The sequence below is a fragment of the Apium graveolens genome, chromosome 4 (genome assembly GCF_009905375.1).
Source record: "Apium graveolens cultivar Ventura chromosome 4, ASM990537v1, whole genome shotgun sequence".
Lineage (NCBI taxonomy): Eukaryota > Viridiplantae > Streptophyta > Magnoliopsida > Apiales > Apiaceae > Apium > Apium graveolens.
This window is the reverse complement of record NC_133650.1, coordinates 8,787,361-8,800,546: the sequence shown is the minus strand read 5'-3', so window position 1 is coordinate 8,800,546 and position 13,186 is coordinate 8,787,361.

The following is a 13,186-nucleotide window of genomic DNA, read 5'->3' as shown; positions in this document are numbered from 1 at the left end:
AACTTGGTGAACAAAGCAAACAAGAAACGTAACAATATTATGCTAACTGAACTAAAGATAGTGCACACAATATTTCAAAACTCACTTAATTTTATATAAAAATCAAGCTAGTATTTTGCTACAAATTTCTTGGTTCTTGGTGTGTTAAGAACTCGTCTTCTCTCTTGAGAGTTACAAGATTTTCTAGATCTATTTTGTTACTCCTAAAATAAAGCATCCATTATTTATTTTATAGAACAGTAAACACTGGTTGTACACAACATGCAATAGCATGTACTAAACCCTACTTTAAGTTAACTAAAACTTTCTATTTTCGGCTTAGTGTATCTTTACAAATCGTGCATGTCTGTGACTTTACTTTGTCAGTTAATCTTGGCCTTTGATCTTGTACTCTTCAAGCTGCTTTTGTAGACTTTTTAAATCAGTGATTGATTTGTTTGTTGATTGACAATCTTGGATCTTTAACTGCTCTCCATCTTGTACTTGAGTTTTATATCGAGATCTCCAGTTTGTCATATAGAGAACTCGACATCTCGATAAGTATAATGACTTACTGAGATCTCTTATTACTCTATACCTGTTTTGACTTATCGAATTCTCTGAGTTCTCTATAAGAGAATTTAGCTTGTCGAGATCTCTAAATTCTTGCATGTAGAATTGACTTGTCGATATCTCCAAGACTCCAATCTCCATGTGTCGATATCTCTGAGTTCTCTAGTGCAGAAATGACTTGTCGATATCTCAGAAATTTCTAGTGATATTTTGACTTATCGATATCTCTGAGATCTCTAGTGATAATTTGACTTGTCGATATCTCCAATCTTCATATCTTCATTTTGGCTTATCGATATCTCTGAGACTTCTCTATAAGTTGTTTCTTGACTTCTCGATAAGTCATTTTGGAGTTCTCGAATGAATTCTCTATAAGACTTAATCGGTGACTTGTAGATTTCTTGACTTAGAATATTTTTCCCAAAATAGATTTATTCAACTCCAAGCTTCTACATCTTTTCTCTGAGGCATGATCTTCATGATCTTCTTCCAGAGTTTATTCTTAGGCTTGAGACTGTTTACAGAAAAATACTCCAGTCCAATCTATTTACATTTTTACAGACTTAAGTAATACAATACAAAATACAAACTTAGATTATCATATAACTTACTTAGGATTGTCAATTTTACTTAGTTTTGTTATAGCACAGGCATGTCTTGTACAACAATCTCCCCCAATTTTTGAGAAGATTGCTTATCACACATTAATGTCTGGTAACAGGACTAACCCCAAACTACAATGAACAATTAAAACTTTACATACAACTTGACATAAATACATCATTTAACATTGAGTGGTTATAGAAGTTTTAACAAGTGCATTCACATAAAGTCCTCATAGCCTGGCTCATTTCTAATGAGATCCTTAAGAGTTACTAACATTTTCATTTCTTCTATAACTTCAGTTTCTCTTAAAGCTTCCACAAGCTTGAGTCACTCATCTAATGAATAACCATTTAAGTAACCAGCTCTAAATCTAGAGTATCTGCCAATCTTTATGTTCAGAAAATGTCCATCTTTGGAAAGTCTGCTCATCCCTTTTGCTTTAAGTTTATTTGATCTTTTCTCAATTCTTGCAAGTTCTTCTGCATACTTTCTATCTCTTTCTTCCTTTTTAGCCTTTGCTCTTGCATCTTTATCATCCCTGTCTTTCACCCATACACAACATATAGCTCTCCAGAACCTTGTGATTATATCCTTATCCTTCATTAAACTGATCACTCTTTTGAATTCTGTGGTTGAAAGTGTGTCCATTAGGTTACTGCCAAGTAAAGTGAAATAGCTAGCATCAAAGTATATTCTGATTTCTGTATAGGATACAACCCAGACTCTGACTATTTCTTCAGCTAGCTGTTGAAAGTACTATTCATCTGTGAGGCACCAGTTTAGTGGCAGAAAGTCAGATTGATCATAACAATTCCAGAGAGATCTTTCAGTAACTTGCAATTTATTTGTTTTTATCCCAACAGATTTAAAGTGAATTTTGGTTGGTGGTTTAAATGAAGGTAGGTTTGAGATTTTTTTTAGGCTAGTTTGGCTCGTAGTGATTGTGATTTTTAGAAGAGAGTTTGCAGTTGGTTTATATAAGAATTTTGGCTTTGAGGTGAAGGATAGTTGAGTGTTTGAGCTAAAAGGTTTAGTGGGTTGAGCTTGGTTGATTTGGATTGGTGGGGATTGTTTTTGTGGTCCTGAACCATCTTCCTTCTTCTTCTTTCTCCTTTTATCTCCTTTATTCATCTCATATTCCTTCCTATTCTCATCTCCTTTGCTCTTATCCTTCTTCTTATCTTTGCTACCAGTTGCTCTTGAAGATTGACTTAGATTTGAGCCAGAAGGTTTTTGCTCATCATGCTTTTCCTCATCATCATCCTTGTCATCTTTTGAGTTGTTAATTTTTAGATTTGGCAACATGGTATCAGCATTTACAAGATACCTATCAAGAATCCTTATCATCTCCACATCCTCGGCCTTCTTGCTCCTTTTGTACTTAGATCAGACTGAAGAGTCATGATCAGCCTCATCTTTGATTTGACACAGTTTCTAGAAATAATGAGGTGTTTGCATTGTTTGGTTATTGGACAAATGTAGGACACCTCTTTGTTTGGATATAGATAGGCTTCAGGAAAAGCTACTATTTGTGCATGTTTGAGCTCTTTCAACAGCTGGGTGTCCTCTGGAATAACTCGATTTACTCTGTCAATCATTATATCCAGCTCATATGCTCTTAAGGTTTTGAGATTTGGAAGAGACACCTGGAATCATCTGTCCACACCACCATCATTGATATTCACAACAATTCTCTTTTCCAAGTAATTATCAATTTTTACAACCACCGCCCTAATGAAGTTAATGTTCTTAGCCAATGCTCTTTTGTAGGTGATGTAATTATTTTGAAGAGACATCCTCAGGACTGCAAGTAGTTCACTGAATTCTTAATCTTGATTTGGTCCTTTTGCAGCCTTGTTGAGTCTGTCTTTTCCCACATCTTTAGAGATTTGAGCTTTTGAGGAACTTTGACCAGTCTGAGTAGGCTTCTTTGACTTACCAGCATCCCTGGATTGTTAAATCCTAGCTTCTACCTCCCCTTAGTCTTGGAAACAGGTATGAGTAAGGGAGTTGGTAATTCTGGCCTCACAACCTCAGGAAGTGCAGGCAATGAAATGTTGAGCTTGCCCATGATGGCTCCCAAAACCACAGAATTCTGCATTTGTAAATGCTTGTGGGAGTCCACCAGGGTCTGTATGTCTGCATGTTGGCTCTGCACTAGGGTAGTGAAAGCTTGCACTTGAGCTGTGAGTTTATCATTGGAGGATTGCAGAGTTGAGACTTGACCTTGAAGAGCTTGAATTTGGAGATTTGTAGATGTAGAGACATGTTGTTGAGAGCTTGAATGAATAGAGGGACCAAAGGTGTCTTGCACAACCTGTTTGATACCCTCCATGAGAAGTGCTGAAGGCTCATTCTGCTTTGGTGGAGTTGATTCAACTTGAGCTTTATATTATTTGAGTTTGTTATTTGTTGTTGAACCACCTCATGCAGAGCAATGAAAGACTGTCTGAGATTTTGACATCTTTTTCCACAGAAGTCAAATCAAATCTTTCCATTTGGTCAGCAAAATGTTGAAATTTTGAAGTGACCTTGACTTGAGAAGGTATGATCTCATCCATCTTCTCTCTCACCATCTTCCTTACTTTGTCTTCATGACCAACCAACTTTAGTTCTAGAGCCTTACCAAATAGGTGAAAAGCCTTGAGTTGAGCTTTGTAAACTTTAGTGATTGCATCATAAACATCTTGTGGAGTCAGGGCCTTGGCGTTACTTCCCATAATGGTGACATATTCATCTCTAAACTTAGTCGAGACCTGATCCATCTACCAAGCAAAGTCCTTAGACAACCAAGCATCTATATTTCCATCTTGCTCAGCTTCATTAACAATTTTCTGCTTCTGCTTTTCAACTTCTTCATGGTATGTTAGCAGAATGACTTGATAATCTTGATTGCACATATCTGAAGTAAGCAAATGCTGTATAATGTTGGTTAGTCCAGAAATCTACACAACAAGAAGATCATCTATTGTAGTAGGTTGAGTATTAGTTGTCTGTAGCCATTGGGAGATGAGGTGTGGTTGTTGAGGTTGATAAGTAGAAGGTTGATTGGTTGGGTGAGAAGTTGATAGAGTAATAGAACCACCTATGACAAGAGTCATAATTTGACTCACAGTTGGCATTATGGTTATGACAGTGTGTTGTTCTCCACTTGTGGTGGGAACCTCCAGTTGAATTGGACGGGATTTGGCTGGGTTACTGTCATGTGCACCAGCCTCAAACCCTTGTGCTTATTGCAAAACACTATCACATGAATATGATGTTCTTGCCTCTCCCATAGCAGGGTTATTGACAATTGTACTCCCAGCTTCAATTGTTAGAGTAATTTCAGCTAGGATTATGAGGGGAGTTGTTCCTGTGACAGGAACCTTTAATTGAATTGGAGAGGATTAGATAGCTCCCCCTCAGGAGTACTACCCTCAAACCTTAAAGCCTGTGAAGGATAATTTGCACATGAAGGTGCATCTATAACCACCATGGGGTCTTTAGTAAAAACTGATGAATCCCCCATGTTTGTGATGGTGTCATCAAGGTCTGCCCCAGCTAGTAGCCTCTCACCATCTAAATTTGGTGTTTGGGTGGTGAGCAAGGTTTCTTGAACCAAGTCACTTGAGTGGGATTGCACTTGAGAATTAGATTCAAGTGTTGTGTAAGAAGAAGAAATTTCAGAGATAAGAACTTGATCAGAAGTGAGTGTTGGCAGCTCCCCATGAATACTTGAGGGAGCTTCAAGGAATGTGCTCTCCTTGTGTGTGCCATCCTTATTTCTCCTTCCATACACTTGAATTTGTTCAAGTGATGGTTGTGCAGACTCAGTAAAAGGTGCATTTGGGCTAATGCTCTTTTCAATAGAGATACCCTGTTGAGAGAATGTCCCTAGAGTTTGTTTAAGTCTCTGTGTTACAACTACATCCTGTTGGGAGGATGTATTTTAGCCTTCTTTGGTTTTATGACCAAGGGTGACTCTGTTGGTGTTTGTTCCTCACTACTCTCATTCATGATTGTCAGGTTTTCCTGCTTTCTCTTCTTTTTACTCACTTCACCCTTTTGAGAGTATGAAGTGATTGGTTTCCTAGTTTCTAGTGGTATAGAAGAAGTGGTCTCAGCTTGGGAAGGCCCCAGTTGGTTTTCCTGTATTTATACTTCTACAGGTTCAAGGACCATAGTTGTACTAGATTGTGCATTTGATCTCATGTCAGGCATGGAGTAAGGGTAAGTCTTAAATCTCTCCATCATAAATGGAGTGATTTTTAGACTTACAGTTACCTTGTTCTTTGTAGTAAGTGAGCCAAATATAATTTTGGACACTTGCTTATAATTGCCTATTTTTGTGATGTCTATATTATTAAGCAAATGTATGTCTGATACTTTATGATTTTAAAGTAGACATAATAAATCTAGAAAAGAAAATTTCCTTACCTCTTGCAGCTAGGGGAATTGTGAGCCTGGTAGCAAGTTATTCCTAGATCAATAGACCAACATTCAAGTATCTGTTGTGGGCTATTGAGAACACCAGCTTCTGCACCACACTTGAGATGTCATATCCTGTCTTTCTCCAGGTGAAAGCCTTCACTATAGAATCAAACACAAAAGACCATTCCCTCATCAAGTTTGTTCTGTTCAGACTTGATAGGTTGATCCTTCCACCATAGTTGATGAAGTTCATGAACTCGGCTAGCTCATACTGTGTTGGCACCTCCACCAGATTTGCAGTTGGAAGACCCAAAGCTGCATTCACATCTTGCTCATTGAACTCTAATTGTTGGCCTCCAATTGAACAGGTCACCATCATGGATACAAAGTTGTCATTCATAACTGTCCTTACTACAGCTGTTGTCCAGAACTCATGCAGGACATCCAAGTACAGGATTGGGTTAGCAGTTAAAGCACCTGCAAGATAAGATTCAGACAAAAATTTGACAAACCCCTTAAAACTATCAGGGGCTTGGTTAGCATCAGTAAAGGCAAGGTAGTTGGTTCCTTGTTTGGGGATTTTAGCTTTCAAATATTGAGTGCCATTGTTGTTGAGTAAGAAGGAATGGGTAAGAAAAATGAGAGAGAAAGAGCTTGAAACGAGAGAGAAATCGGTTTAGAATTGAAAAATCTAGGTCACTTAGAGTTCTCGAAGGCGTAAGTGTGTGTATGTCGAGATGTCTGAGTATTTATAGTAAAATCAAATGACTTATCGAGAACTCAAAAATAAACACTTGGAATTTGCTTATCGAGAAGTCATTTTGAAAAGAAAATTACATATCGAGAAGTCATTTTAATTTACTCTTTTAGAGAACTAAAATTGACTTGTCGAGATGTCAAATAAATACTCAGTTTGTCCAAAATGGACTGAATTGTTTCCAATTTTTATGTGAATAAATCCAAATAAAATCAGAATGATTTTGTCAAAAGTATTTTACTAAAATAATTTATTGAATTAAATTATTTTAGTTATGAGTTATTTATAAGTCTAAAATTATACTTGTAGAGAACTCTGTGAGTTAACACTTATAAAGAACTTTACAATGATTTATCGATAAGTCATAATAAAGCATATCGAGAAGTCCCCCGAGAAGTCAAAAAATTGACTTATCGAGAACTCACTCGAGAAGTCTTAAAATGACTTGTCGATAAGTTAATTAGACTTATCGAGAACTCAGTTTGTTAGATATATTTGATAATATCATGTCTAATATGATTTATATTTAGTTTTCAGATCTTACTTAAATAGGATAAATCAGTACTTAACTGAAATCAGCACTTATACTGAAGTCAGAACTTAAGTCATCAGTACTTAAGTTTCAGGAGATATTTATCAGAAGATAATATCATGACTTAAAGGGAACGTTCAGATAAGGAAGGCGGCTGATTGAAAGGAAAAGAAGATCAAGACAAACGTAAGAAAAGATATGCATGAAGAAGGAATTCTATGAAGAATAGAATACTTGGAAGAAAAGATATCTGATTGATATATTTTAGGAAGCAGAATTATATTCCATATCAATTAGCGATTATCTTGTAATTGTGTAGTATATAAACACAGACATAGGGTTTATACTATAAGAGTTATCATTATCGAGAAGATTATTCATTGTAATCCTAGCAACTCTCGTGATATTTGTTCATCACTGAGAGAGGACAGTTCCATACTGTAACATAATTTATTGCTTTGAATAAAGTCTATTTTCTGTTACTTGTGTTATTAGAATTCGATTTAATTGTGCTATACACTGTATTCACCCCCCTCTACAGTGTGTGTGACCTAACAAGTGGTATCAGAGCCCATCTGTTAACATACAAACATTTTAAGATCCAAAAATAATCATGTCTGAAGTAGAAACTCCAACTAAGCCCACCAAAATTGAAGAACCTCCAAAGATACATATCCATAGCCGATATGAGGCTATTAGAGTTCCCATATTGAGACCATCTGAATATCCCATATGGAAGGTAAGGATGACTATGTTTATGGAAGCTACAGATCCAAAATATCTTGATAGAATCAAGGAAGGGCCTCACAAACCAACCAAGCTCGCAGTTGCAGTTGCAGGTGAAGCAGCAAAGTCAGTACCAAAGGAGAAGAGTGACTACACTGCTGAAGATATCGCATCAATTGCTAAGGATGCTAAGGTATGAAACTTACTGCATAGTGCCATTGATAATGTAATGTCAAACAGGGTAATAAACTGCAAGACTGCAAAGGAGATATGGGATGCCTTGGAAACAAGATGTCAGGGAACTGATACGATTAAGAAGAACCAGATGACAATACTCACTCAAGAGTATGAACACTTTGACTCAAAGGCTAATGAGTCATTGACTGATTTATATGATAGATTTGTCAAACTCTTGAATGATTTATCACTGGTTGATAAGGAGTATGATCTTGAAGATTCAAACCTTAAATTCCTGTTGGCCATTCCTGAAAGCTGGGATTTGAAGGCAACAACAATAAGAAACAACTATAATCTTGATGAAATGACTCTTGATGAAATTTATGGGATGCTCAAGACTCATGAACTTGAGATGGAACAAAGAAGCAAGAGGAAAGGAGGAAAGTCAAGGACAGTTGCTCTTAAGGCTGAAGAAGAATCCCCCAAGGCAGCTACCGCAAGGAAAGGCAAGGGTAAAGCTCTCTTCACAAAGTATGATACTGAGTCATCAAGTTCTGATAGTGATGATGACTCAGAATCTGAAAGCTTACCGGAGACAGATGCTGATGAAGAGATGATGAAGCTGTGTGCCCTTATGGTGAAAGGAATCACAAAGATTGTATACAGGAAGTTCAGGGAGGGAAAGAAGTTTTCCAGGAAAGGTGCAAGTTCTGATAAGAAGAATTTCAGAAAATCTGAGGGCAAAGGAGGAAAGTCTGACAGAGGAGATTATACAAATGTCAAATGCTACAACTGTGGTGAGAAAGGCCACATATCTCCTGATTGCAAGAAAGTGAAGAGTAACAAAGGCAAGACTCCTGTCACAAAGAACAAAAGCTGGACAGACACCTCAGATTCTGAAAGTGAGGAGAATTATGCCTTGATGGCAAATGCTGATATGGCAAGTGCTGAAAGCAGTTCTGAAGCTGCTGAGTTAAAGGTACCTCAAACTACTTATGCCTTTCATACTGATGATATTAATGAGTTGAAATGATATCTTAAAACCATGTTCATTAGCTATAGAGATCAAACTTTAATATGTGAAAGATTAACTTCTGAAAATCTTGCTTGCAAAAAGAGGAATGATTATTTAGAAAAAGAGTTAGTCATGTTCCATCAAACTCAGAAAGATAGAGATGATGCTTTCTATGTTAGGGATGAAGTGCTTAAAATGAATGAATCTCTAAAAGCTGAGTTAGAAAAGGAAAGAGAGATTATCAGGACTTGGACTAACTCTGGCAGAACAACTCAGAATTTGTTAAGTAGTGAAAACTGGAAAGAGGGCTTAGGTTATGGAGACGATAAGAATGATAAAGGAACTGTAGAAATTAAGCCTATAGTTGTTAATCAAAAATCTAAGTTAAAGCCTGTTAAGTTTGTAGCTGTAAAGTCTGATAATGAGAAATCAGAAGTTAAAAAGGAATTAACTTCTGACAAACTAAAACATGAAAAGATAACTGAAGTAAACGTAGGCTTAATGACAAAGAAGCAGCTTAAGCATAAGCTGAAAGATGTTAAGAATGCAAACAAGGTAAAATCACCTAGGAAAAATAGGAATGGAAATGAAGGTGTGAATAAAAGCAATGATTATAAGCCTGTTCCTGATGCTCCTAGAAAAACGTGTCATAACTGTGGAAGTTCTAACCACCTGGCTTCTTTTTGCAGGAAGAATAAGAACATAAACTCCTTACCTTCAAAGTCAGGAGTTAAGAGTCAGTCTGTTAGATATAAGCCACAAAATCCTTGTTTTCATTGTGGTAGTTTATGGCATTCCATTTATACTTGTAAGGAATATCATAGTCTGTACTATGATTATTATCAAATAAAACATTCTTTAAAGAAAGTTAGCATTGTTCCTTCTAGTGTAAGTTCTGATTCAAAGTCTGATAGTGTAAATTCTGATAAGAAAAATATTAACATAAACTCTGATGCTAAATCCGCTGCAAATGTTAACAAACTTAATAAGGCCAAAGGATCCAAGAAAGTCCGGGTCCTTAAAACTAATCATTAGTGGTCTTTGTGATTGCAGGGCAACAGGAAAAACATCTTAGTTCTGGACAGTGGATGTTCAGGACATATGACTGGAAATAAAGCCCTGCTATCAGACTTTGTGGAGAAGGCTGGCCCAAGTGTTTCTTATGGAGATGGCAACATTGGAAAAACGTCGGGATATGGCAATATCAATCTTGGGAATGTCATCATTAAAGAAGTAGCTCTGGTCTCAGGACTTAAACACAATCTGCTGAGTGTTAGTCAAATCTGTGACAGAGGTTATCATGTGGATTTCTTTGAAGAACACTGTGAAGTTATTAGTAAATCTATAGGAAAAGCTGTCCTGAAAGGATACAGGCATGGTAACATCTATGAAGCCAAGCTTTCAATAAGTACTGATGGTTCTGCAATCTGTCTGATGAGTAGAGCATCAATTGAAGAAAGCTGGAATTGGCACAAGAAACTCTCTCATTTAAATTTCAATAATATAAATGAACTAGTCAAGAAAGATCTTGTGAGAGGACTGTTAAAGTCAGTATTTGCTCCTGATGGCCTTTGTGATTCTTGTCAGAAGGCTAAACAATGGAAATCCTCATTCAAAAGCAAGACTGAATCATCAATTCTTGAGCCTTATCACCTATTACATGTTGATCTATTTGGTCCAGTAAATGTCATGTCTATTGCAAAGAAGAAATATGATATGGTCATAGTGGATTAGTTCACCAGATACACATGGGTGTATGTCTTGCACACAAAAAGTGAAATTGCATCTATCTTGATTGATCATGTCAGGCAACTGGATAAATTGGTCAAAGATTCTGTGAAGATAATAAGAAGTGATAATGGTACTGAGTTCAAGAATTTGATAATGGAAGAGTTCTGCAAAAACCATGGAATCAAGCAGGAATTTTCTGCTCCTGGAAGTCCACAGCAAAATGGAGTTGTTGAAAGAAAGAATAGAACTCTCATTGAAGCTGCACGTACAATGCTTGATGAAGCAAAGCTTTCAACCTATTTATGGGTTAAAGCTGTGCAGACTGCTTGTATTACTCAGAATGCAACACTCATTAACAAGCAAAGAAAGACACCATATGAGATGGTGAAGAAAAAGAAGCCAAATCTGAAGTATTTTCATGTATTTGGATGCAAATGTTCTGTTCTTAAGACTCACCCTGAACAGCTATCCAAATTTGATCTAAAAGCTGATGAAGGAATCTTTGTTGGATATCCACTTTCCACAAAAGCCTTCAGAGTCTATAACTTGAGAACAAGAGTGGTCATGGAATCTATCAATGTCTCTTTTAATGATAAGAAGATTACTGGACTTGAAGATTTCAATGATCATGATCAGCTGAGATTTGAAAATGAAGAATTAAATTCTGATACTGAAAATCCTGACAGTCTAAATCCTGATACTGCAAACTCTGATGGATTAAACTCTGATGTTACTGAAACTGTGGTGACTACGCCAAAGGAAGATGCACCTATGCAGGGGGAGCATACTCAAGATACAACCACATCTCAAGAAGCATCAGAACATACAACTGGCTCTTCAAGTTCTGATTCGTCAAGTTCTGATAAGCCAAGTTCTGATAGTTCTGAAAACTTAAATTCTGAAGGATCCAACTCAGAGAGCATAGTTTCGGGGGAGCATCAGAAAATGTTGATGAAGATAGCATGGATCATGAGGGAGCATCCAATTCTAGAGAAAACCTTCCATCTGCAAGGAAGTGGACTAAATCACATACACCTGACTTAATTATTGGAAATCCTGATGCAGGTGTCAGAACTAGAACATCTACTTCGATTAAATGTCTTTACAATTCTTTTCTTTCTCAGATTGAACCAAAGAAAGTGGAAGAAGCTCTTCAAGATGCTGATTAGGTGCAAGCAATGCAGGAAGAGTTAAATGAGTTTGAAAGAAATAAAGTCTGGACCCTAGTGCCAAGACCAAAGAACAGATCTATTGTTAGTACAAAGTGGGTATTCAGAAACAAAACTGATAGTGATGGCATAATTACAAGGAATAAGGCAAGGTTGGTTGCAAAAGGATATTCTCAACATGAGGGAATTGATTATGATGAAACATTTGCACCAGTTGCTAGATCGGAAGCCATAAGGATATTTTTGGCTTATGCTGCTCACAAAAAGTTTACTGTCTTTCAAATGGATGTGAAAAGTGCTTTTCTCAATGGAGAATTGGAGGAGGAAGTATATGTTGAACAACCTCCAGGCTTTGTAGATCCCAAATATCCTAATCATGTCTACAGGCTTGATAAAGCACTTTATGACCTTAAGCAAGCTCCAAGAGCATGGTATGAGACTTTAGCTCAGTTTCTTCTGGAAAGTGGATTTAACAGAGGAACTATAGACAAAATACTATTCTACCTCAACCATGGAAAAGACTTACTTCTGGTTCAGATATATGTTGATGATATCATCTTTGGTTCTACAAATGACAGACTTTGCAAGAAGTTTGCCAAACTGATGCAGTCAAGATATCAAATGAGTATGATAGGGGAACTTAGCTATTTTCTGGGCCTTCAAGTCAAGCAGAATGAAGAAGGCACTTTTATTTGTCAAACCAAGTACACCAGAAATTTGCTGAAGAAATTTGGAATGCAAGATTGTTCAAGTGCATCCACTCCCATGGCCACTGCAACAAAACTGGATAAGGATACTGGTAAATCAGTAGATATTACTAATTACAGAGGTATGATTGGCTCTCTACTCTATCTAACTGCTAGTAGACCTGATATCATGTATGTTACCTGTCTTTGTGCAAGATTTCAAGTAGATCCAAGTGAACCTCACTTAACAGCTGTGAAAAGAATTTTCAAGTATCTTAAGGGAACAACTGCTCTGGGATTGTGGTATCCCAGAGAATCAGATTTTAAACTAATAGGTTACTCAGATGCAGATTTTGTAGGTTGCAAAATTGACGGAAAAAGCATAAGTGGAAGCTGCCAATTTCTTGGAGGCAGATTGGTTTCTTGGTTTAGCAAGAAACAAAAGTCAATTTTCACATCAACTGCAGAAGCAGAATACATTGCTGCAGGAAGCTATTGTGCACAGATTCTTTGATGAAGAATCAGTTACTGGATTATGGGTTAACATATTTTAAAATCCCTATTTACTGTGATAATCAAAGTGCTATTGCTATGACAGGTAATCCAGTTCAACACTCAATGACAAAGCACATCAGCATTAGGTACCACTTCATAAGGGAACATGTGGATGAAGGTACAGTGGAATTGCACTTTGTTCCAACAGATCAACAACTAGCAAATATCTTCACAAAACCACTATGTGAAGCTACTTTTACAAGATTGGTAAATGAACTTGGAATGGTTTCAAGTTCTTTCTCTAAATCTGCTTAGCTTTTGTTCAGA